At 36.3% G+C, this 27,231-nt stretch overlaps 1 protein-coding gene across 1 annotated transcript in view; it reads left to right on the forward strand.

The window, feature by feature from the left end:
* RYBP (RING1 and YY1 binding protein) overlaps positions 1–27,231 on the forward strand; it is a 72,776-nt gene that overhangs the window by 40,783 nt on the left and 4,762 nt on the right. The window lies entirely within an intron of this gene.

Consider the following 27,231-nt stretch of genomic DNA (forward strand, 5'->3'; position numbering starts at 1 on the left):
GATAATCCATACCTTTTTAAATTCAAAATTGGCAAAGATACCAATTATTCATTAATTCTTTGATGCTTATTAATAGCAGGTGAGTCTTAGGGCAAATTTCTAATAGTTAAAAATATATTTTCACATATCTAAGAATATAACTTTCAGAATATTTATGTGAATTTTATAAGAAAGGCAGTTTGTTATGCAATAAAAAAAAAGTAAGCCCACTATACCCAGGAGTTAGAAGACACTAACAGCAAAATCTTTAGCAAATTATGAAATATCTGCATTTCATATTTGTCATCTGTAAAATGGAAGAAATTGGACTAAATAGAAGTGGAAGAACCAATAGCAAACATGGTTACCTACTATTTTTTGTCTGGACTTTTCTCACAGCTGAAAAGAAGACGTCCTAATACCTAAACCAAGGAAAAAAGATAACCATGCTTCGATTTTTTTTTTTTTTCATTAATTACTCCTGTTTTGAATTGTCCAGGGGATAAAATGTACAGGGATTTATCAGTGTTCTTTGCTAATGACTTGACCTTGCGGGAAGCCTCAATCTATTTAGTGGTTAAGCTCACCGGAAAGCACAGCATCCTGAAGACCTTTCTGTAATCCTGGTAGGCACCTCTTGTGAAAATATTCCAGGTGAAGATCACCTTACGTGGCCTGTCACATGTAGAACTTTAAGGGTTCAGTTTAGTACTTGTACTTATGCTGAGTTGGACTCTCCAAATAACAAAAAAAAAAAAAAAAAAAAATGAGACTTTGCCTACATCTGGCTCTACTGTTCACCCCGAAAGGAGGTTGATGGCCTGTTTTAAGTGCTTTACTTGTTGTCATGACTCAGCACCTACCTCAGCATCTGGTTGCTAGTGTCTAGGCCCTTATCAAAAAATTTCTCCTTGAACTGATTCTGTTGAAGGTCTCCCAAAAATTGCCTCCCCCATACTCCCCCCCAAACTTATATTAAAGGAAAATTAGAATACTTTGTCCACTTGCCCCTACATTCTTTTCCTTAAGGATCAAGTAACTCAAAACAGAGGCTGTTACCCTAGTGGTTTTCAAAAGTACCCAGAAGCTCTGGGAAACTCAGCCAAAATTTGAAGTTCAATTAACTATAGCAATAATGCTGTATATTCTTTTTCCCTAGTCTTAATTTTCTGCATTTGTTTTTCATTAGCATTGTTTTTTTAATATATATTTAATCTGCAATTAAAAATTTTGCAAACTGCTGCCTCACCCTTTGTGGAACACAGTGGAGAGAATAATGGTTAGATTTTTTAAGTACCAAATCAGCCCGTTTAAATATGAGTTTCATATCCACTCCTTACTTTGAAACATTTAGAGCTTTTTTATTACTCTCTTCAACCCCAATTAAAGTAACATAAAGTAATATTTATTGATGAGGAAATGATTAGCCATGGCACAGCACTACATTTATTAAATAAATTTAAGAAAATGTAAATTATCTTAGAACATTAACTTTTGCTAAGGTACTTAAAGAATTTTTAAAGAATTTTTCTTAAGCGTGGACATTCACAACTTTAAGCTTAATATGTCTACGATATTGAAGATTAAAAAAGGTATCTCAATTTATAGTGTACTTGAATTCAGAGTAGATCCTTACTTGTCACCAGATGCTAAACATAAGGTAATGAGGTCTTACCTAAATGCACTCAGTCACTAAACAGGTAGCCATGTACCCAGGTGAGTGCAAAACTATGTAAAATTACATAGGGAGTATCCAGCTATCCATTTGTGGCATATGTAGCTTGATCCTGTTATTTTTTCCTGTGGGAGTTTTCAGGGTCATTGATTAGGCCACGGGAATGATTTTAAGTACTTACAGTGATGTTTTCGCCTAAAAAGATAACATTTAACAAGAAGCTTTTATTTGGGGGTAAAGAATTCTGAGAAGATTAATGGGTCTATAATTTCAGGGACAGACACAAAATAACTGTCGTAAAGCAAATCAAATAAGGAGTCCCATTTAGAGTCTAAATTTTTCACTGACTTCTTAGAAAAGAGGATTTTCCTAATATGAGAACGTAAGCAAATGGAGTATTTTCCAGACCTTAATTTATTTTTATTTTCTTGCCTCTTTTTTAGTATAAGAGCACTGCTTACCTACTACCTAATGTCAGTTAAGTAGACAGAATTAAATTATTTTAGGCTTCTTCATATTTGTTTTAAGTATGTATTAGTCATGAATTTTTTCCATTCAAAGGATTCAGATATAATTTAGCTCCATCATCTGGAATCTAAATCCCAGAGAAAAACGACTAGGTAAAGGTTGAGCAGCTAGTTAGAGTGTAAGGACTAGGCATTAGAGGTCTCCTATTATATTGTTAGGAGGGCTGATTTAATGATTAACTTCATTCCAAGCTTCTATTGCTCCAAATAAGTTGAGTTTACAGGGCTGCACACACTAAAATAAATTAGGAAACCTGTAACTTGTGGAATTTTAGAGCCAAGGCAATAGTTGAAGGTGAATTGCGTTATTCCTTGCTGTATTGGGTAACCAGCATGTCATGTTTGCTACTCAGACTCCTTATTTGTTTAATGATAAATATATTTTCTGGAACATTATCGCCATCACCATCTTGCCCCTAATATTCTGACTGAAATAAATATGCATTTCTTTCAGTTTGACAGGAATGTGTGTCTGGCTTAGAACTCTGGTGTTGAGATAGTGTTAACTTTGAAATGGCTAGCCTTGCTCTAATAGGAAAAGCAGCTATTCTACTTATAAGTTTTGTTGCTGTTAAGATTTGCGTAATATGCAACCTATGAGGAAGTCCTTTGAAATACAGACACTGAAAGCTTTAGATTTGCTTTAGTTATAAGATTTAGTTATAAAATTAGAGACTGTATACTTTTTGTAGTTTGGGACTCTAGTCTGCAAACTGTGGGCCACTATCTGTATTTTTAGGGACTGGAAGCTCAGAATGGTTTTTATGTTTTTAAATATTTGTTATGTAAGTGTCTACACAATCTCAATTTTGTCTCTTGGCCTACAAAGCTGAAATAGTTACTATCTGGCCTTTTACAGAAAAAGTTTGCTGAGTCCTGGTTTAAAGGAATAATAATTATTATTGACAATATTTGATTGAATGTCTGAAGAGTTGGCTATGAGGTCAGAGCTGGGTTACATTATTAATTAAGCTTCACTTCTGACTTCCTCAAATTAACCATTATTCCCTCTAGAGTAGATGTGATCGGGACGTTTTGTAGAAAATAGTAAATGTATCATAACCTGGAACATGTGCCCTATTTTCTAGATGTTTTTCTATATTTTATGTTTAAGAAATTGTATGTTCGAGAAATGTGTGTTATGAGTTACGTATTGCTGTGTAACAAATTATTCCCCATATGGCAACTTAAATAATTACCTTTTTTCTCTCAATATTTTTCTCAGTTTCATTGATATACAATTGACACTGTATAGGTTTAAGGTGTACAGCATAGTGAACATATATTGTGAAGTGATTACCACAGTAAGTTTAGTTAACATTTATCACCTCACATAGTTAACAAAAAAATTTTTTTTGCCCCTTGTGATGAGAACTTTTAGGATTTACTCTTAGCAACATTCGACAGTTAACTTTATTTATCATATTTTGTTACATCCCCATTAATTTTATAACTGGAAGTTTGTACTTTTTGACCACCTTTATCTGATTCTCACACCTTTTTTAAGAGTTAAGAATTTAGGAATAGTTTGGGCTCAGGGTCTCCAGTGAGGTAGCAAGATGTTCGGTGGGGATGCAGTCACCTGAAGGCTTGACTGGGGCTGGAGGATCTGCTTTCAAGGTAACTTACATGACTTGCTGAAAACCTTAGTTCTTTGCTGGGTGTTGGCAGGCAAAGCAGAAGGTCTTAGTCGCTCACCAAATGAACCTCTCCTTAGGGCTTTGTAAATGTCCTCATAACATGACTAACTGCTGGCTTGCTCCAGTGGTCTAAGAGAAAGCAAGGGAGGAAACCACAACGCCTTTATATTTCAGCTAAGAAATCACATAAGTCATGTTCTTTTTGTTAGATGCATGTAATTAAGTGCAGCCCACAGTTGAGAAGAAGAAAATTGGCTCCCTAGTTGTTCCGTTTTTATTTTATTCATTCATTCATTCATTCATTCATTCATTCATCTATCTATCTATTTATTTATTTATTTATTTTAAGGGAAAAGTCACAAAGAATTTAGACAGATTTTTAAAACCAGCACGATCTATTTCCGTGGTGATAGTGGTCGGAACAGGGAGTTGTATGTGCTTTGCAGGGTGTGAATGGAGTCTGTGTTTGTATTTTTAAAGGATATCATTGGGTTACATGTAATATATTTAGGTGTTGGCAATTTTCCTAGGTAAGTGACAGAAAGAAAGTGTATGAGTGTGTCTCTTTTTTTGGGATGGCATTAGCAGTACTAGCTTATTTGGATGGTATATCTGTGTGTATTTTGTTAGTATTAAGGTGTGTGTTTAAAGAGCATGTGTACTTGAAGGATGTGTATGTTTTTGTGGAATTGCTTGAGGGATGTGGGCAGGCATGTATGTGTACCTGTCTGTCTGGAAAGGTATGTAATGTGCTGTGTCTGAGATGAGGTTGAGGCAGGGTGACACCGGTGATTCTGGAAGGAAAGCTGATTTGATTGGTGGGAGAGGGTAGACTTCACTCTTATCAGGCAGGTTGAGATTTCATTTGGAGGCCTCTAAGAAAGGCCATATTTCTGCTTTTGGCATCTGCCCTTGCCCTGAGCTAGGATTATTTCATTATACATACACATATATTTGTACGTATATACATGTATAAGTTATCTATGGGTAGCTTTGCTACACAAGCCTGTGGAACTCATCTTACCTAAGCCCCATTCTATTTTAGTCTGCCTTATCAACTCAGGGACCTGCTTGAGGTATCACTAGACTCTTTTAATATTCATATTTTCACATTGGGCCCAGTAGATTTATCTGTGAAGGAGATTGAACAAATCTTTATATAAAGACTTATTCCCTCATATGGGAACATATTACAAAACATCTCCATTCTGGGAAGACTTTAAAGTGTAGATTTTGAAGACAGAGCTCTTGTTCAAAATGTCACAGGAGAAAAATAACACAGCATCTCTCAATCCTATAATACTAGACATTGGTAGTCTTAATGTTCAAGATAGTATTTTACATAGACTCAGGTTTCAAAAATGAATAACTGAAAACTGTTTTCGATCACAAAATACTTAACATTTTTTTAGAGGAATTTGGTACACAAGCTAAAACTCAATTTAAGAATGGGATAAGCAAGTTAAAACTTAGAAACTGTACATTAACTCCTGAGATAAAAGACAGTGATGGGACTGAGTTGGAGAGGGAGAGATGGAATGATTCTTGGACATGGATATTGCACCTTTATGGAAGTAATTTGGGTAACTATATCTATAGAAAAAAAAAGGTTGGATGGCATTTGTGGCCACTTTCAATCATTTTAATTTAGCTAGGATTTTGGATGTTGTTCAGGGCAGGATCCAACTTAAATGCTAAATTTAAGTTCTCATAGTTGATAGAAGAATAACAGTAACATCCTGAGATTCTGCAACTCACAGATGGAAACAGCCTATCATCCCTGTTGTTCTTGTTTGTTTTTATATAAACTGGTATTTGCTGAAGCAGTCATAACTGTTGGGATCTACAGATCTTCTGAAATTACATGCAGACATTTACTCATGTGTGTACTTTTTTCTGAGAAGGTCAATAGTTTTTATCATTCACAAAAGCTTCTAAGAAAGACACCACCCAGCCATGTTTAGAATTACTGAACAATTTACTTCAGATACAGATAATGTTCTTTATCTTTATTTCCTCAGCACTTAGCACAGTGAATAAATATGCCCCATGGACACAAGTATAATATTTTTCTGGGAAAATTTATTACTGTACCTGTTCCATAATTCCTTCCACTAATCCACGATTTTGCTTCCTTTTTTTCCTTGAGTCCCAAAACAGCAGATCAAAATGCAAAGTGTTTAAGGAGACTACTTTTCGTGGATCACTTTTAAATTTTTTATTTTTTAAGTCAATTGATAGACATGTGGTAATGTCAGCCGCCTGCCTGAAGCTTTAAGATGAGTATTAATGAAAACTATTTTGGATTGGGATGGGAGCGGGGGAGGGCATCAAATCTGACTTCAAAACTAGAATATTAGAATATTTTAAAATTAATTTGGTTTTATTTTTAAGCACTTCATCTTTTTCAGTGAAAACTCTTCTGGGCAAGTGTTAAGTGATCCATAGGAGTAAATCAAATACCCTGTTTTGCCTGTTCTGGTTTATCAGTTTCCCGTATTTTAACCTTTCTGAAATGGTGACACATATTAACATTGTTGACATTTTACTTGGTGTTAGAAAATGGAGGATAAAATTTTCCCTTTGACACCTGGAAAGATTAAGAAAACGTTGGAGAGCTTGGAGTAGAGGAATAGGAGTTTCCTTTTTCTTTTGCACTGGCCCTTCTGTTGAACTGGGAAAAAATTTTAAGAGTCTTGGTTAGCCACTTACCTGGTTGCTGCTATGTGGAGGCAAATTAAACCCAGATTCTTGTAGAAATTGCTCTTTTTCTCTAAGCCTGTTTACTGATCTGTAAAATAAAGGAAATTTTTCAATATTATGAAAAAAAATTACTTTGAAACTAAGCAAAGGGGAGAGAGTATCCAGCATACTCAAAACAACCTCTGCAGGTATTCACCTATCTCTGAATAGGTTTCTCCTGCTATCTGAAAGTAGAATGTTCCTATGAAACCTTCCATAATTTGAAATGGCATAAAACAAAGAAGCAATCACCATTAGCTTATATGGAAAAATTTTTGAGGGACCCCAGACTCAAAAGTAATCTACCAAATCATACCAAGTAACACAACTTAAAATAACACTAACATATAGTAAAGGCAGGAACAATATGATAAATACACAGCCCGTGTAAAGTAGAAATAATGTATTTACAGTGTAGTCACACTGAAAAGATAGATTTCTCCCTAAGTATAAGATAACGGAACACACTTTGTATACCCATCAACCCAGCCAGGCAACAATCCATTTTATCCATTACTGGATGCCTGGAAATCAAAGAGAGATCACTTTGCTACTAGCAGAACCAATAGTAACTTCGGCAGTTCAGAAGATTCTTTCTGCATGTTAATAGTATGCATAGTGGATGTATGTAAATTCAACACAAGACACACAGTGTCTTTATTTTATACACCGTGATCAAAACACTTAACTGTGTCCAGTTTTATGCCAAGTGTACACCTTTACAAGCTCTCTTAGGCTTCATGATACCTTAGGACACATCTTGCTAATGATGCACAAAATAAATGGAGATAACACACAGATGCTCATAAATACAGTTCAGGGCTCTGGTAGCTTAATGCTGAGTGTAGTTTCCAGGGAAGGGGCTTGGCGGGGCTACTCTCAGGGTGTGCACTGCCTCTGTAAGGGCTGTTTAAAACATACTCTGAATGTAGTTTTCACTTTCTTTATAAAAGTGAAATTGTCTTTGGATTTTTTAAATGTTACTAAGTAACAAGTACTAATGTAAGCCTTTCGTAAAAGTGAAGTGGCATAATACAAATTTTCAAAAAGCAAGAGATACCAGTATTACCATTCCTGGATGGCATTTATTACTATGCAGCTGCAGTAAGATTGCCCTAGGAATTGTGATGTACGAAATGTCTAAACTCATTACCCTTTTGGTTACTAACTCAGACATTTTATCATAGGCACTTAAACACATTTTGGAGCTAACTTTTATTATTAGAAAAAAAAGAAAAATAATCAACCATAACTTCTTTAGGGTAGCAGAAAGAATTCCACCCCGTCTCACTTCAAAAGAAAAAGCACTAGTCCTCATGCTTTAGTTTGATGGTGAGAAAGCTGGAACACAACGTAGAAAGAAAACTATGAAAGTTTGAAATTCAGTGACTATAAGCAGGGAAAACAAGCAAAACCAAAGAAGATTGTGATCAAATATTGAATCACTGGGTAAAAACAGTTATGCAGATTTAATGTAGGACTTTCAGGTTTTTAGTGTTTTAATTCTCTTTTGTGAACCTTAAAGATGATACTATGAGATATGTTTCTTATATTTATTTCTACCAGAAACATGTATTTGCACCTTGCCAAACACTACTTGATAACTGCTCTACGTTTCTGTAAAGTTACATTATGAAAGTTTGAAAATCTTATTTATTCCTTATAGTCCACTCGAAACCTCTTCTTCCTCAGTTTTTTTTCATCACACCAATTGGATCTATTTTCCCCTTTGCATGAAACTGATATACTCTGTACTTTTTTGGTATTTATCCTGCTGTACCTCATGGTCTCTCTTATTTTCTTTTCAGTTTATTACATCTAGTATGATGTCACTTTTGCATTTAGTAGACCCTTAAATATGTATAGATTTGAATCCCCATCCTCCCTGATAAGGAACAGAAGTGAGCAATAAGCTTCTGGTCGTCCATTTACCACCCCACCCCCACCTCCAGCACTGTGGATTTCCTTTCTCACAAATGCAGCGATGCCACAGACAGAATTGGGGTTTCAGGCAAGAAGATCCTGTTGATCCACAGATGGGCTTTTCAGGAGCTTAGGTGCTTCCTGAGAGACTAGTTGTCAGCTCCCTTGTCCAGAGTAGTCATTGCAACCTGTGGATATTGGACTGTGGATAGCTACTCACCACTCAGAAAATTAGTGGGGAAATCATTGTATGCTGTAACTCCTCCCACAATTAAACCACTTGTTCTCCTTATCATTTTTCTATTTTAAAACATGTTCATATTTTTTCTTAACTGTATGGGATAGTTCATTTTTGCCAAAATCTAATCAGCAGGGAGCTCATCATATTCTTCAGTAGCTGAAAAGTTTGAATGCAGTAGTTCTGTTATTATTCACAACAAGTAAGTTAAAATAATAATTAAGGAATATTATTTGGAGTTTTGTGCTCTTGTAAAATTAGGAATTAAATTTGCTGGTTCTTTTCAGGAGAATATAGGTCATCTCTTGGGTAGGAAATACCTCTTCTGGGATTAAGATTTTAATGGTTAGTCTGATAATGTCTTCAGCCATGTCCATACCAATCAAAAATATATTTCCTAGCTGCTATTTGAATGGAAGGGTTTTGGTCTCAGTTAGCTGTATTTGTCATTCCCACGAGACAATATTTCATACCTACAGAATGAACATGATTATTGATGTGTTTGTGTCTTCTTGAAGTTTTCCTTACTAGATTTTAAGTTAAGGATGAACGTACATATTGAGATGACATGTCTAGCTTATCTATTTAAAACAGTTGAGTGTGGGAAGAAGTTTTAAATTATTATGATTGATGGATTTAATCAAGTTACAAGAACAAGTTTCTTTAAAAGATACTCAGAGAAAATGCTGAATTAGTAGTCACAAATTAAATGCATTGTAATATGTAAAACAATTATAGTCAATTCTAGCATGGTTTTTTGAAGTGCATTCTAGTCTCCCAGAATGAGGTGGTGTTGTGGATGGCTCTTAACAGCAGGAACAATGGACAGCTCCAAGGGTAACAAATGGCATAACTATAGGACACACTCATTGATGCATACCATGAAAACAGTGGCATTTGCTATACAGGTGTGGAACAGCTGTACATACTTCTCCAGGGATTCTCACTGTAATAGCAGCCTAAAGAATCAGAGGAAAGTTAAACTATTTTCCATGTAGAATATTAAGTACAATTTTAAAGACTAATTTTTAAAAAACTATTTGATATTAGGCAGGTTTACTTATCTGGAAAATTTACTCATGAATTACTGGTGGTGCTCAATCAATGTAGTATGGCGATTAAAGTTTGTCTTTTTTTCTTGTTGGAGTATTTAGCATCAACCCTCTGGAGCATATATTAGTATAAAATTTGGAGAAATATTCTTTTTTTACTAAAACCAAAGTTTTTAAAACTTGAATTTGCTTTATGAATATATGTAATGTGAAAGCCAACATAGCTCTTCTATACTTTGTCCCCCAAGTGTTTATTTGGCTGGTTCCAACATTTTATCCTCAACCATGTTGAGAGGAATATAGGACAGGTATTCTCTATAACAGTTGGGAAAACTGAGGCTGAAGGCTGTGGTTTGTTACAAGTCATTCTACAAATTGATAAAAGAAATAAGGCTAAAATTTTGTTTTCTTAACATCTATCACTCTTCACTAGGCCAGTTACACTCAGATTAAGAAATACAGCAAGCAGATTATCTCCATAAATATTGCTATCGTGTAAAATCCAGTTTTCTGATTTCAAATTTGGTATTCCAGTTCACCGAACCCCTTCAGATTTTCATTGTCATCCAAAGTGCTACATATCCCTTTAGCTATTCTCTCCATGATAGCTGCCTTGTCACCACCTATCTGCTGATTTTCACAAACCTTTATGTATAATATACACAGTTCCTCATTTGGGCCAGGGGATAATTTTTAAAAGTCGATAGTAGGTTCTTGAAAAGTTGTTCAGCTCAGAGTCAAAAAGGCTTTATTCCATTACTCTGTGCCTAAATTAGCCAATAGTTGTCTTTTTACTTTTATTCTCTTCTTTCTGAGTCCTTGTACCTCAATTAAGACAATCTCTGAGTGTGCAAGCCAGCAAACTTCTGGTTTATTTATTTTAACTTTTTTTTTAATGGACACAATTTAAACCCAAACATAAAGACAACAGACTTCCTGCTCATTGCCCAGCTTCAACAGTAATCATATTGGAAGCTTGTTGATCTACACAAATAATTGTAAAAATGTATTGTTCCTGGTAAGCCATCAGCTACACTTGTATAAAAGTACATCCTAGGCAGAAAGTTGGCTCAACCATCATTAGTAATTGGGGAATTGCAACTTAAAACCACATTGAGATACTACTATACACCCACTGGAATGGTTCAAATTAAAACTGACCCTGCCAAGTGTTGTTGAGGATGTGGAGCAGTTGGAATGCCAATACTTTGCTGGAGGAAATATAAAAACGGTTCAGTCATTAAAAAAGAGTTTGACAGTTTGTTATAAAGTTAAATATACACTTGCTGTAGGTGTTTTAGCTAAGAGAAATGAGAACATGTCCACACACAGACTTGTATTTGAATGTTCAAAGCAGCTTTATTCATGATAGCTGAAAACTGGAAACAGCCCAAATGTCCATCAGTAGGAGACTGGGTAAATAAAAGACACAGCAACATGGATGAATCTTAGAAATATTTTACTCAGTGAAAATAGTCATTCACAAAATAAAGAATATATTCCATATGATTTCATTTATGCGAAACTCCAGGAAACACGTTTATTCCATAGTCACAAAACAAATTGGTGGCCTCCAGGAGCTGGGAGTGGGATTATCTGGGAAGGGACACAAAGGAACCTTGATTGGGGATAGTGATTACACTGCTGTATACATGTGTCAAAAGTTAAACTATACTCTTAAAACCACTGTGCATTTTGTTGTATCCAAATTAAAATTTATCTTAGGCAAAAAAAGTGGCTAAGTCAGCAAACCTCAGCACCTGTTACGCTTTCTAGCCCTCTTTTTTGTTGTTGTTTGGATGGCAGGTGATCATGTACCTGTAAGCAAGTGGAGTAATTTTGGAGGTACCACTAGTGTGTAGTTAGTTCTTTTAGAGCTGTGAAGAGGGCTCCGTAAAGTCAGAAGGAATGGTTTCTTTGCTACTTACCTCCACCATAGGCTACTTACTTTGGAACATCCATTCAGCCTTGGCTCTTGTACCCTTTTTCCTGGGCAAAATATCTCCAGATTGTTCCAGAGTTTGAAATTTTGTCCCATTCCCTCCTCAGAATACCAGGGGGTAGAAATTATGTAATTTTATATTTATGTTGTGGAGAACACTTTGTTTGACTAACTGGAATCTATCATTCCTCCTGTCATTTTTACCTCTGGCCACAAAATGTTTGAGGATCAAATATGTCTTTAGAACACAGCAGTTTTCTGTTAGTAGAGGCATTAGATTAGAGAGTACTTTCTGAAAAAATACACTCATGAGATTCAGAGCTCCCACTTGCTTAGACCCTACCCAGCTTTTGTTAATAGTTATGCTGTCTGGAATATCATACTAATTGTGATAGAATGTAAGAATTTACCACTTTGCACTACTGAGAAGTTAGAGTATTTTGTTTCTTCCCTAGCTGGTATATAATGGTCCTCTTTGAATACAGTGCTTAGGAATGTAAAATAGTTTAAGGAACATTTGTTCCTAAAGATTTCTGAACTCTTAAGGGCTCAGAAAAGGATGGGAGTTAATCAAACTCAACCTGAAGGGAAGCGCTCCGGTGGCAGCTTCAAAAGCTGGAGCAATTTGAGCAACAAAATAAAATAATGGTAGCACTAGATCTAACCCATAGGATAAAATAAATGCCCATGAATTTATACTAAAATAATTGAGTAAATAAATGGGAGAGAAGAGACAGCTCTTAACCTACAGAAGGATTCCAGTTAATATATGTAGAAGGAAAGGGGGAACTAAATAAAATCACCATTAGGCCAAAGTACAACAAACAAAAAACAACAGTAATTTTTGCAGAATCCACATGTGGATGCTAAAGTTAGTGGGTGAAAGTTTTGAGGAGAAACAGCATGTTTGTACATATAGTATCAAAATATCACTTCTAAGGTAAAGATAGTAACTTTAAAGTGGAGAAACATGATAGATACCACCTTAGCCAAGTGATCATGGTTAACATCACCAGTAGTAATAAGATATAGAAACATAAACCTCTTGGTATTATGCATCCAGAAAGACACACATCTTTGCTGTGATATTGTCAAAATGTATAACCTCATTCTGACTATGAGAAAACAATTAGACAAACCCGAATTGAGGGACATTTCTACAAAATAACTGACCCATACTCTTCAAAAGTGTCAAGGCCATCAAAAACAGAGACTAAGTTGCTATTGGAGATATGAGAGACAAATGACAGTAGACTGCAATGTGGGAGCCTGAATACAATGTTGAAACAGAAAAAGGGCATTAGTAGTAAAACTTGTGAGGAACAAAGAAAGTGTCCAGTTAAGTATTCCACTGGTGTTAATTTTCTGGTTTTGATAATTATACTATGTTCATATGAGATATGAGAAGCTGTATGAGGGGTATACAGGAACTGTACTATTTTTGCAACTCTCACATCAGTTCAAAATGAAACATTTAAAACTTCAGACTTCTGAAAAAGCATTCGAAAAATGTGTTTTATCTTTTTAAGTTAGTGAATGAGACTTTAAGCAAAACTTTGAAAACAGTGCACTTGTAGTTTAAATTTAGTTTAAGAGGAAAGAAGTCATTTCCAAATAAAGACATTTCAAAGTTGTTTATGGAACATATAGGATCTTTACCTTGTTGGAAACTTATTACAAGGCTACAGTTGGCTTACTTTGATGCCAAAGGCAGATAATTAATTTGGAGTGGAATACCAACTTGAAAACTTTCTGTAGGAGATTGATGGCAGATGCTTGCTTGTATGTGCTATACCATCATCCCAGTTCATTCAAGTATCCCTTTTTATAAGCTATGGATTTAGGTAAAGGTAAATCTTTGTAATCGGACAGCCTGCTGATAGTGTGAGAATCCCACTTGATGCCACAGCACTTATTCTTGTGATAATGTGGTTTCTCTCAGGTTAAGTTAGCAAACATTAATTGTGCCATGTTTTGAGAAGCCAATTGTTAACTATCCATAGATCTCATTTACTTTGGTGGAGAAACAGAAAAGACCAAGAGCATTCATGAAGGACTTAGACTTGAATTCCTAAGAATTTGTCCTAGTTCTTTGGCTCTAGATAGCTAAAAATATAGGCACTGTAGAACAGAATGTTAAAGTCTGCTTTTTTCATACCTGTATGGTTGTAAGTGTATGTGGAATATATTAAAGTTGTTGGGATATTTAAGGTAGGAGAAAAGGTGAAGGGTTAAGGGCCATGAGTGTAATCTAGTGAAGGAACGAGAAACACCTCTTTGATTGGCAGATTCAGAGACCTACTTTCAGCCTTCATTTGCTGCAGCTTTTAATATTATTACTATTTTTTCCTGGTAACTTTGTCTCTCTCTTTTGAATAATATATCACTCTCCTTTGTTTGCCTCATTTCATTGGCTTCAGTTTGTTTCCCTTCTCAGGGTTCATCAGGTGGGCAGTATGGATTAGTGGATAGCGTAAACTTGGGTTAAACTGTACTTGCTCTAGCCTTTTTTTTTTTTGTCTTTGGACCTTTGGGCTTTGATTCTTTCAATAACCTCAAAGAGTTGTGAGAATATTGAGATGATGTATGTAGAAGACTCAAAAGAAGCATTTTATTTTTTATTTTCTTCTTTCCCTCTTTTAAACCGGGAGCTGTTTATCTCTGGAGTAGATATTTATATTCATCAAGAACCTCCTATGTCCTAGTCCTTTTGCTCCAGAATGGCAGTATAAAAGATGAGTGATACAGAGTCCCTCAGTTCTGAGGCCCAGAGAGACTGTTAAGTACAGCATTATAATGCAGTGTTGCGTTACATGCTGATGGAGCATCTGCTGTCTGCACCATATTATGTAGAGGACATACATTTTTGCAGCCAGCATTAACAGTGCTTTCAGGAAACAATTACTTTGAAGCAAGTTTGGGAAGTATAGCATAAAATTTAAAGGTCAGTACTGCTTCAGAAATGTCCCTAATCTAGTAGGGAGAGAGATAAGTAGGGTCATATTATCATGTAGAGAACATGGAGTGATAGAGGTGGTGTGGGAACCCAGAAAATCTGGACGCAGACTGTTATTTGACAGGAGAAATTGGGAAAACTGTGGCATTTGAGCTGATTTTAAAGTAGGTGTAGGTTTTGCAGGTGATGTATGGGGAAGGACATTTCAGAAGCTAAGGGATCAGCAGATAAGCAAATAAGCAAGTGGTAAAAAGTATCTTCTGAACCTATAAAGTCCTGTGGCTTGAATTAGAACTGAGAAGCAACCTGGAATAGTGGTGAATGGAGAAAAGGCAAGCTGGTGAGGAATGTTGGAACTAAATTGTGAGGAGCCCCATATACCAAGGTAGAGTTACGGTTTACTTCTTCTGTAAGCCACAGGTGGTGGCAGAGGTTTTAAGCAGAGAAAGAGACAGTTATACTTTCTTTTTTGGATCTTTGGTGTCAGTAGTGTTCTGTAAGATAACTAGAGGAAAACGAAAAATGACCAGATAGGACATTGTGGAGGAAGGTGTGTACGTCCTGAACCAGAATGGTAAAAGACAGTGAATATGTAGAAGTGGCAATAGAATAGATTTGAAACTTTTTTTATGAGGTAGGTAGACAGTGTTCTGAGGTCCTCGTGGCATGTGAAGAATGAGGAAGAGGAGAGAGAATATACCAGAGTATTCCCAAGAAGGTGTTCTGGACTTGGCAGTCATGAATATTTGACACTGAAAACATTAGACAGTACCCATTATTATATATTCATTTGACATTTCACCACACTTATTTGCTAGGAGAGTTCTTTTGAGAATTTTGTGTAAGAAAATACTCATAGGTAGAGGCTGCACAGAATTAACGTTTTCTATAGAAATGTTTGCTAATGCAATGTCCTAAACACCACCTCCTTTGGTCCTTCAGAATTATGAGTACAGTCTAGAAAGAATTGGTTATCAAAATTTTTCCACAAATGTTTTCTTTAGCTAAAGTGGATTTTGATACTTGCATGACTTATTGCTAGACACCAAGATAAGGTGCATATTTGGACCTGTTAGGATATCATATGTGACTATTGACAGTGATCTCAAATTTTTCTCATTTACTCAAGTTTCTGTTCTTATCCAAATAATTCTAATGATTTTCTGGTTATTCTGACAGAAGTGTTTCATCCATGTGTAACAAATATCAACATTTAATTAAAAGACTTTACTGTATTTAAATTGATATATGAATTCCCATCTTCAACTTATGTCACTGTCCCCTACTGCTCCAGCAAAACAAAAATATATTTCCTGAGTTGAAGGAATTTTCAAACTCAGTGCTATTTCTTAGCTGACACTTAGGTGGTTTCAGAGTCTTCACCTTCATTCACATATAATTCAACCATTTGAAGTAATAAGACTCTAAAATTTTCCTTCCCTTACTGGAACTGAAAGACCTGAAATGATTAACCTGAAATGTCTGCAGTATAGATGATATTAACTGTTATAGTTGTAATTGTGTAGAGATCATCAAATAGTCTCAAGCATCTGTTGGTGATTGATTGAACTGGTCTCATGGTATTATACACAGAGGTTTTGCTTTATACTTTATCTTGGGTTTTCCCCCTAGAATAGGTACTCCACAGTAAAATAATGTTTCTTAGATCTGAGGAACTGATAACGTTCCTTACTGAAAGTGTGATGCTTAGCTATATATAGAATAACTAAAGACATCATGTTTAATAAATGTAAATGATATACCTTATGATGGGTAAATTTATGTGCTATGTAGTATAGAACTTTATTTTTTAAAAAACACAGTATCAGTGTATTCAGAATTTTTGAGATTCTTCTTCCTAAATCCTTACCAGTTAGAATGATGAACACATTACAGATGTTTTTGGCAGAGACTTTTTGATAAAATTTTGATAGAAGTGTTATTTTTTTCCTAGGCTACCTTCCGATATTTGTAAATATTTCTATCCCCTTATATTCTTGTATAGACCAGTGGTTCTCAACTGGCAGTGATTTTTCTCAGGGAACATTTGGCAGAGATTTTTGCCTGTCAAAACTTGGGGATAGTTGTGCTACTGATATCCACTAAGTAGAGGCCAGGGATGCCACTAAACATTCTACAATGCACAAACTCAGTCCCCATGGCAAAGATTATGAAATAATCAAAATATCAACATTGCCATGGTTAAGAAACCATGCATTAGACAATCCTGAGTTAATGATGGGCTTTAAGAAAAGTTTTGATTAGCAGTGATTTAGGAGACCTATTATAACATAATTTGACTATGAACTAAGTTGTTTGTTAGGACCGTTATTTTCTAGTATGCACATTTTTGTTTTATGGATTAAATTGGAGGAATCCTTAAAGATTACCGTAATTTAGTTGAATTCTTTAATTTTACAGGTGAGGAAAAAACAAGACCTGAAGAGGGCAACTGATTTGTTAGACCTGCGATTTCTTTGAATTATCTAATAGCCTTTTTCTCTTTGAAGAATTACTAATTCTTTTGTGTGCTTTTTGCAAGTGCCCAGTTTTGTGACATAAGCTGTAATTTCAAAATGGTTAAATGCATTTTAAATGGGATCTTTGACAGCTATAAAGTAATTTGCAGAACATATTGGATTGCTTTAGTAGTGTTTCTTGGAGAAAGACCTGATTCATTATCAGGTTTATTTGCACCTGAAGATATGGTTTGCTTAGAGATTTGTAGTTTCTGTGATTCTTTTTAAATAATTGACTTGATTTATAAGGTAATTTTGTGTCTTTTGGAGGAGAGGGAGAAGTCATATTAAAGTCACTAACCCAACAGTATAGTTCGTGGAGTGTACCTCATGTATGAATGTTTATTCTTGTTTTAAAAAAAGGAACTAAATGAGTTACAACATAAACTGCAGACTTGCTTGTGCCTTAGAAACAAATACTCTGTTATCTTTATTAAATATTTAATACAAGTGTCTTGAGTTAAAGAAACCTTAGAGGTCACTTATTCTAATTTTTTTTTTTAACCAGTGAGGAAACTGAAGTTCAGCATGTAACTCATCCAAGATCATGGAGCTAGGTTCTAAAATAAATACAGAAAATGAAGGTGAATTACTTATTCACCTGATAAGTCCTGTGATCCATCTTTTATGGAGCACCCCATAAAACATAAAAGACCTTCACCTGAGCTCTGGGCCATTGGAGTCTTTTGTGTCATATCTTATCAACTCCTTAGAAAATTAACATACAACCACACACATCCAGCATAAACAGCGTCCTGCCTCAGCATATAGTAGACACCAGGAAAAGTCTGCTTAATGAATTTGGAAACATAAGCCAGAATGTCAAAGGTGAAACAGAGAGGATGAGAAGGTGCAAGGAATGTTACATCTCTGCTCCTTTACCTGAACTGGGTTTACGAAGCAGGAAGTGCTGACCTGGAGAGTAGGGATCAGAGGCCTACAAGGGCTTTTCCTCCTCTTAAAGGAGGCAATGGAAGAAAGGTGTCGCTCCACCACACCTGTAGTTGCAGTATCAGCAGCTACTGTGATACTAACACTGCCTCAAGTTTGCCAGTGAGCCTGAAATACTACTCACACTAAATCCTCAGCAAGTGTATTTTGCTTGCGGAGGATTTGGTCTGAGTAGTACCTTTGTCAGTGAGCTTGGTTTTGGAGAAATGCTTTGGGAGATCTAAAGGGCATATTTATTATGGGACATTTACTTAAATTATTTGAATGACCACAATAGGTACTACAGGTGAAAGGACATAGAAGGAAGCCAGATCTATAGTCAATGATTAAAATTCTTAAAGCCCACTTCTTAGAAGTCATTCTGGTATTTAGTAAGTTTAAAACTTTATTTTCAAAATGTTTTCTTCATCTGTAATCGGAGGTGATGCTGCATTTCATGTTTCCATTTTGAAATTTTGCTGAGAAAAAATTTAAGCTTGAGTTGTTTTAGAAGTTTTCTTCTGAAGAAAGTCTCTTCTTTCTTTGCCTGTAATGAAGCAAACTTGCACAGAAAAATATTTAGCATGTTCCTAGGGTAGCAATTCTCAAGCTTTTTGGTCAGAGGATCCCTGATACTCTTGAAAATTGTTTTGGACCCCAAAGAACTTTTGCTTATGTCTGTAGAAACTTCCACACCAGAAATTAAAACTGAGAAATGGTTAAAACACAAAAATATACAAACATACATCTCATTAGCTGTCAGAGCAGTGGTGTCACATGCCACGTAGTCTTTGGAAATTGAAAAGTTTATTAATGTCTTAGAAAATAAATTACGGCAATAGTGGCCTTGTAGACCCTTCCTGAAAGGGTTTTGAGGACCCCTGGGAGTTTCTGGACCACACTTTGACAACCACTGGTCTAAGATATCTGTTGGCTGCCAGGTTGGTTTAGATAGTGGGTGTTTAGTTTTCAAGAATCTAAACCACTTGTAGTTCTTTTTACTTAGTGAATATATGTTTCTGAGTTGCAGAAAAGTTATAATGCCTATACTTAGTGGTGCTCAATTTTATGTTAAATAAGTGTGTTTTCAGGGCATAAGAGACATTTGAATGTTCAAAATGATAATTTTGAATCTAGAGCATTTAAAATTCTGCTGTTTTTTAAGTTAAAAATGTGTATGTTCTGTTAGAGCCAGTTCCTAAACAAGCTCTATCCGGTGAGAATGTGTGTAGTACCATGTATATTGTACATTCGAAGCCTCGTGGCCTCCTAAAGGCATCTTAATTTTAAAAGAATATCCGCAAAACCATATCTCTCTGAAATAGGCAGAAAAATTGGCAGCTATCGCAAGGAGTATCCTTAGCGCTGCTATTGTTGCTGCATGTCATAATTAACTGTAGGATGCTAACATATGTGAAGGTTTTATGTCTCTAGAACCATTTCCTGGGGGAAGACTTGCCAGTTTCTTTCATTTATAAATCATCTTATTTATCTCCCAGTAGCTCAGGAGAGATGGTAGCCACATCTACAGTTGGAAAAGTAGTGCTTTGAAATGTACATATTATTTGTAAAGGGAATTATTGAATTATTTTGTTGAACATCTGTGTGTTCTATGTATATATACTATGACAAGAGCTAAATGAACTTTACCTCACTTAATCTTGACTTCAACCCTGTTAAGTAGGTGTGGCCCCATTCCCATTTTGAGTAATTTACCTGAGCTCAGTAGCAGGGCCTGGATAAAAGTCCAAAGGAAGTCCATATCCTCTCTATCATTTGTGAAGATGACAGAAGGAAAGATATGTGGGAGAAAGGGGATGGCTTGGTTTTATTTTTGTTTGTTTTTAATTTGATCATTAGAGTCAGATTTGAGGGGAAATTTTAGTTTTCTTGTACTGAGCTGAGTGATTCTCCTGAAAAGTCTCCAGAGCAGAGTTTGCATTCTAGGTTACTCTTTCCCACAAGTATGTATCTTTGAATGTATACTGTTTTGAATGTATACTTGTGGGAAAGAGTAACCTAGAATGCAAGCTAAGACCGCTTCAGGTCACCCAAGTCATTCTAGAAAAGTTAAGTGACAATTGACTTTTTAATTATCCATATTATAATGATGGCTGGCTTTAGTGAGGGTCACAAAGTCATGCATGTTCCTTATTACCCTGATGTAGCATGGCCTGATACTGTGGCAAGAGCAGGTTTGAGGAAGGCCATGAGTACTAATCTTTCCAGAGCAAAGCCAGCTAGGTCTGAGTAATGTTGACATGGGCCTGAATCACAGCAAGCTAAAAGGACACCCTAGTCACTGGGACTAACAGTTAGCAAGCACAACAAGGTCTTATGTATCCTGCATCAGGGAAGAATTAGGTTGGAGATGTTGTGTGGTTTCATCTTCCCATAGCTGAACAGATGAATATTTGTCCAGTGTTGTTAAGATTATCAGCTCTTTAAAATAATAGCAAAGAAAGCATTTACCTAGAAACTCCCTGGGAATTTACTTCTAAATCAGATTATCTACCTTATTTCCTCACCTGTTGTTCATTGGGCTGGTTGATCACATTGGTGATTCTTAGTAATACTGAACAGATTTAAAAAGGTACAGAAAATTTAAGATATTAAAACCTTATATTAAAAACTCAGCCTAGTCTGGTATAGCTGAAAAAATACCAAGACTAATAGTCTGGAGATTCTGATTCTCTTGGGTGGGTGGTTGTTAAGCCTCTCCCTTTTTTAGTGGCCGTCTAACTTATATTTTCGAATTGTTGATAAATGAAAAGTACAGGTGGAGGAGAAAGCCCTAAAGGTAGCCTTTTTACTTTAAATATGTTTATTAATAAATATATATTTTCTAGATTTAAAACAAAGTCTGATATCTCCTTTTAAGGTCTCAAGGTCATTGACGTTGGAGCTGGAACCCTAACTCAGTGTTCTATTCCAGCATTTCTCCTGAGCTCTCTGGTGTTTTTTAAAAAATAGAATTGATTGGGAGTGGTAGGTAAAATGAATAGAAAACAAGTAGGGCCTCTTTACGATATTAGTCATCAAAACCAGAGGACATTAGTGTTTAGGGGACTAAACACTAATGTTGTTGGGATAGACAAACTGTGATGCTTAACACTTACATTGCCTTAGAGGTAAATTCTGGCATTACTGAATTTAAAAAAGGATGTGTTCCACAAAAGTGTTTGGAATTTGATTGTTTGCAACTTGGAATGTATTACTGGATGCAGGCTAATCCAAAGATCAAATTTACTAAATAACACCTTTGTGGCTTCAGCAAGGTACTTTTGCAAAGAAAAAAATTGTGCAGTTTAGAAAGCATTTTGACACATGTGGCCTACCCAATTCCCTGAAGTTGAATTTACTGTTATTCCCATTTCATTTTAAAAATATTTCAGTCAGCATGTGTTCTTGAGTAATGGCCATCCATGCACAGAGTACTTTGTAGTGTTCCCAACTGGTATGTTTTGGGGCATCAGTAAGTAATACAGAAGTCTAGTCATTGTTGGTGGGGGTAAAGTCTATCCTAGCTGGCCCAATGCACATGTATAGAATGACCTTTTGAGTGTAGAGACAGGAAAACAGGTCCTGTGGAGAGGCTCTTTTTAATTACAGTACCATGATGTCTATCATAAAGAACCCTGATAGAGTGAGCTAAATGGAAAGGCTTTCTCAGAGTTGTTAAATCCTTGAATTTGCTAATTCTTCAACTACGAGATTGCCAAGGCAAAAAAAGGGGCTGGGAGGATATAAAGACAGTGTCCAAAGAGCTCAAGGGCAGTGAGTGAATGCTGACTTTAAGACATTTTGTAAGTTGTAATGTACCTTTTTTTCCTTTAATGGATGAGTTGATTATCTGATTTCAGAACCTTTGGGGTATTTTAATTGAAAAGTGAAACACCAGATGTAATTCCATTGAGGGCGGAATGCACAAATGATAGTTTTAGAAGAGATCTGGATGTAAAATTTAGGGATGCCTCTTGATCTTTGTTGCCTGAATCACAGAACATGGTTTTGCATTGCTGCTTGTTGTGATAGCTGACTTAGAAAGAAGTACATGAGAAATGTAAGATCTCAAGTTCCCCTGAATACACAAGTGAAAAAGGGAAAAGGTTTATGGGAGAAAATTACCCTTTCCTAAAAAAAACATGGTTTGTCTGTGTTCTCCCGAAGTGGCACGAGTACACATCAAAACAGTCCTGTAAGATATGAGATATCTTGTTTTGTGCTCTCACTTATGTTCATTTATTTATGTATGCTTGAACTCTAGAAATTTTCCTTTTCAAAAATTAAGATGTCTCTAGATAAAGATTTGCTTCACTTTTTATGGAAAGGACTCTTTTCTGAAATATTAGCTGCTTAAGTACAAATAGACATTTTTCTTAAAGACAGATCTAGCATTGAAATTTCATAGCAGATTTTCATTTGTAAACTATTGAAATACAATAGATATATAAAATAATTTTAAGACAGCTTTTTTTCCCATAAAAATATATAATCTTGAAAAGATACGATAAACTTGTTTGGTGCCATACTTACTCATAAAGGAAACCTGGTCCCCTATTTACTACATATATAGTACTTCTGGTCAAATAGGGCTTTTTGTTTGTTGTTTCTTTTTGTTGGTAGGTAGTTGATTGGCTTTCATTGGAAGCTTAGACACCAAAAGCTATAAGCCACACGCTGTCATCTAATGTTTTCTACTGTATTGTGAAGGCTGTTAATTGCTTACTTAAGACTTGTTAGTTGGGCAACTTAGGTAATTGGGGGGAACCCAGACTCTCAGCTACCTATTAAAGAATTGACCCTTTGAAAGCCATTTAGTTTGTTGTGTGACACTTGAAGACTTCATTGAGCAATGTGAATCTGTGGGAAGTAACTATGTCTCACTAATCAGCAGTGTTAAATATCGTGATAAGGGTTCATTCCTTACAGACAATATTCCAAAGGCAGTGGGAAACATTCTTTTCGACTCCTCCAGCCCTTTTCTCTTTCCTTAAGGACAACCCAATAGTTCTCTTCTCGCCAGAGTGAGGATGGTGAAGGTAATGGGACTGTCAGGAGTCGTCTACAAAACTGTAGCCTGGGTTGACCCTGGGTTTTTCATCCCTCGTACCCTGTGCCTGTGTCACATTACCCTTCTCCCCACCCCATGCACATGTAAAAACAAGTCTGTGCTCTTCAAAGGTGGAGAGCCTCATCTGTGGTTGCCTTCATTAGAGGAATCCATGGAGAGTCCAGATGGATCTGGTTTAAAAATCCCAGCTCAGGCACTTAAGTGTAATCCTTAGATAAATTTCTTAATTTTTCTGCTTCTTGGTTTTCTTAATTTGTAAGATGGGCAATAATTTCTCCTCTAGAAAATGTGCTCACTCTAGCTTCATGGTGTGCCTGTCCTGTGACAGCTGTGAAAAGATGTCTGCCTCTCCTCCTTCAGACTCACTTTGTAATATCTAATCTGAAGAAGGTGGCATGGCCTCATGGGAGCGAAGTGTGTGTCGCTCTAATACTGGAAACTGGCCATTCCCATGCTTTCACATGCAGTCAGAGTGTATTAGCCTAGAACTGAGGAGAGAGCAGATGGCAAGAGCTGCCAGACAGTTCTGATAGGATAGCACCTTCATTGTAAGAACAATAGGTCTTGGAGGTCTCATACTGGTGGCCAGCCCTTCTAGTTTTCTTTACCCTCCCCTTCCAAAAGGTTTGCACTGCTTTTTGAACCAATGAGTGTTGGTATGCACTTCGTTCAGAAACGGTGTGCCCTTTGAAAATTAATGAAGTGTATTTCCCTACCTCACTCATGTTGCCTGACCCTGGGGGTACTCACTTGAAATAATTAAAGTAATAAATGCTCATTTGTAGTTGAGGTTTTTTTGTGGAGAAAGGTTGAATGATGACTGAAGAGTTAGGTTGTTGCTTAGGACATATATGACATTTAGAACACAGCAACACTTTTGAAACAGTACCTATGGTTTTAGCAGACACCCCATATTTCTTGGTAACATTCAGATCCCAAATAGCCTTGAGATTTTTCATTTGTGAAATTTTGCTTTGGTTGGCCAGTAGAGGAGAGAAATGCTTATTTCACCATTCTAGTCAAACATTCATTTTCTTAGGAACAAGTGAGAACATGCACAGTTTGGGCACACATGCTGCATATTATGAATTACAAATAATTTTACCTTTTGTATATGGAGGTTTTGTGCTATAGATACTGGATTGTGACACATGTGCTAAAGAAGAATTCTGAGAGCATATTTGCCGAAGTGTTAGAGAATGGTTGCCAGTGGGAGAAATACAAAGGTGGGCACCTCACCTGTTCACAGTATCTTGGCAAACTGGCCTTGTTAAGAAATAATCCATTCTGGATAAACATAATGTCTGGGTAGACACTGAGAACTTCTATAAGGCACATCACACTCCTGCTACTAAGGTCAATTTGTGACTTACCAGTAACTCCTTTTCTCTCTGCTCATCACCAGTTCTCTTTTCTGCTGTTAGTTCCTGCTACTCACCAGACTAGGTACCACTTCTAATGTCCACAGTTTCCAAAACTCTTCTCTGATTTCTCATTTTAATATTCTGCCCATAACCTCCCAGTTGTGTAGTAGAAACTATTACTGGTCTGTCTTAGAAAGTGTCCCCATTACCTTCCCAGGACTTTGATTGTGTTTATTCTCTCCTTTGCCCCATGAGTTAATCCCTGTCTCTTGTCAGCCTTCGATCTTTCTCCCTCTTTCAATGTACAGCATGATTTAAATTTCCCTTAGCACCGAAGAAGGGAAAGGGTCCCTCTTTCTCACCTCTGTATTCCTCTGACAGCCTTTAATCCCTTAATCTTTGTAGCCCTTACCCATGTGTCCTGTTCTTCTAAAAGTCAGCAGTGACCTTCTGATCACCAAAGCTGAGCCTCTTCTTAGTCCTCATCCTGCTTTGTCTTTTTCTGCAGTGTTGGTTCCTTCTCTGCTTACTCAGTAGATAATTTTATTGAGTACCTGGTACTGTGTTGAATGCCATGGCAACAAAGGTGATTAAGATGTAGTTTTGCCATCGAGGAGTAAACAGCTGATTGGCAATTTCAGTGCAACATGGTAAGTGACATCATGGAACATTGTAGTATATCCTAGAATGAGACAAGCACCTCTTTAACTCGCATTGGATGAGCCTGGTTTGGTGATTAGGCTGAGAGTTCTCTGGGGCAAGGCATCTGGCATACCTTTGAGTCTTTCTCTGTTGAAGATACTCTTGGACTGGTGTCCAAATGTCCTTGTTTTTACATCGGATTTCCTTGGAGTAAAATAAACATACTGGCTTAATTGAAATTCTCCCTCAAGGTATAATTTTTCATAACATTTTAATGGTTTATTCACTGTATTAACTGTGGTTAAGTTACTTCATTTTGACACCTGAGTCTTGGTTAGTGTATGCACTTTGTTTTAACTTGGATTTAAACCGTTTGTAATCCCTGTAGATGGCTGATCTGTTTGTGTCCCCAGCAAGGGCTTGTGAATTGTTTTGTAGTGGTTATTATCTTTTGAGTATTAACACAGCCATACTTCTCTTTGAAGGAGTAGAATGTGTTAGAATGACTTCTGCCTTCATTAGAACTTATGAAAGAGAAAGTTATCTTTCACATGGGGTCTTGTGTTTGGGATCCAAGCTTAGAGTAAGTACATTCCTCCCTTTCTTTAGGGATATTTCACATATGTGTTTGAATCCCTTGCTCCGTGCCAAGTGAGGCCATTTGTGATCCAGGCTGAGGTGTACCTGACTGGCTTTCATGGTGTGCCACCGCATGACTAAGGCCTGTGTTGCTGGAGGCTGATAGGAAACTTGCTCCTTCGTTGGTATGTTTTCTGGCAATGTCCCACTACCACCAAACCAGTACTGAAACACTTAGTACAAACCCAGTGCCTTCTATGCTCAGGCTCTCCTTGATGAAGTTGTGAAGTAAGCATCTGTCCCCCTCGTCCTGCATTCCTCTCAGCTACATCGTACCTGCTCCCAAGAGGTGCTCTAGTAGCCCAGTAAATGGCAGAATTGTTTCAGAAGGAAGCTTTGTTTTTTCTAGGTTTGTTTTCTTATTTTTTTTTCCAGTCCCCCACTACTGGCTCTCCCATGGATAAGCCAGACTTCTATCCAGTTACTTTTATCTGGCCTGCGCCTCCATCCTGGGGAATGCATAGGGAGATAAAGGATCCGAAGAGGGGATGGTTACATTGTGGCAGCCAGTTGTTTTGTCTCATGAATGGATCCGTTTGAATATTTGTGCCCCTACCTTGTAACTTGGAGAGTTTATTATGTTATAAAATGTCAATCTAGATGGGATGTCTTTGAAAATTAATATTGTATAGAAACAATGCATAGACTTTTCCTTTCTTTCCCATTTGGGTCTTAATGTTCGTGCATTGTGAAATGTGTTTGGCACTACTTAGATTTTGTAAACAACAGTGTTAAGTGCCAGTGTCAGTTGGAGATTGGTGGGGACATAATGATTGATAGCACAGTGAATGTATCACTTGTCTAAGAATTTTTTTAAGTGACTTTCAGTCTTCACCCCCTTGGGAACTAGTATGATCCACAGTTACCTTTTATTGCTCTATATGTGTTATCTGTGCCAATCACAGAGCTGCAGGGGAGCAGACCAAGTTGAAATAATTAGATTTAGAAGTGAATGTTTCACTTCTAATTTTATTCTCTTTTCAAGGGATTACCAGTGTTTATTTATTTAAAATGAGATTGACCCTCTGCAGTGGTATTTGAAAGCTGTCAGTATAATCTTAACAACTCCAAAGAAGCAGTGTTTACTTGACCCTCAAAGAAATAGTGTCCCTTTTTATTGGCTGAAAAACTTTTACTGTTTGTTTAAGCATACGTGTTTATGTCATTAAAGGTAGATGTACAAAAAGTGAATTCGAAAGAGGAAAAGCTTTATGGACTCATCCATGCTACATAAAAATATAGTAATATAGAAATGACACCATATAATTGAATTTTGAGCTGTCAGATACCAGAAATAAAATAAATACCTAAAAACTTATGAGACTAAAATAAAAAATTTAAAGAAGTATTTATAAGGCAAGTAATGAAGTGTCTTTCCTTGAATGTTTT

The sequence above is a fragment of the Pteropus medius genome, unplaced genomic scaffold (genome assembly GCF_902729225.1).
Source record: "Pteropus medius unplaced genomic scaffold, Ma_sr-lr_union100, whole genome shotgun sequence".
Taxonomy (NCBI): domain Eukaryota; kingdom Metazoa; phylum Chordata; class Mammalia; order Chiroptera; family Pteropodidae; genus Pteropus; species Pteropus medius.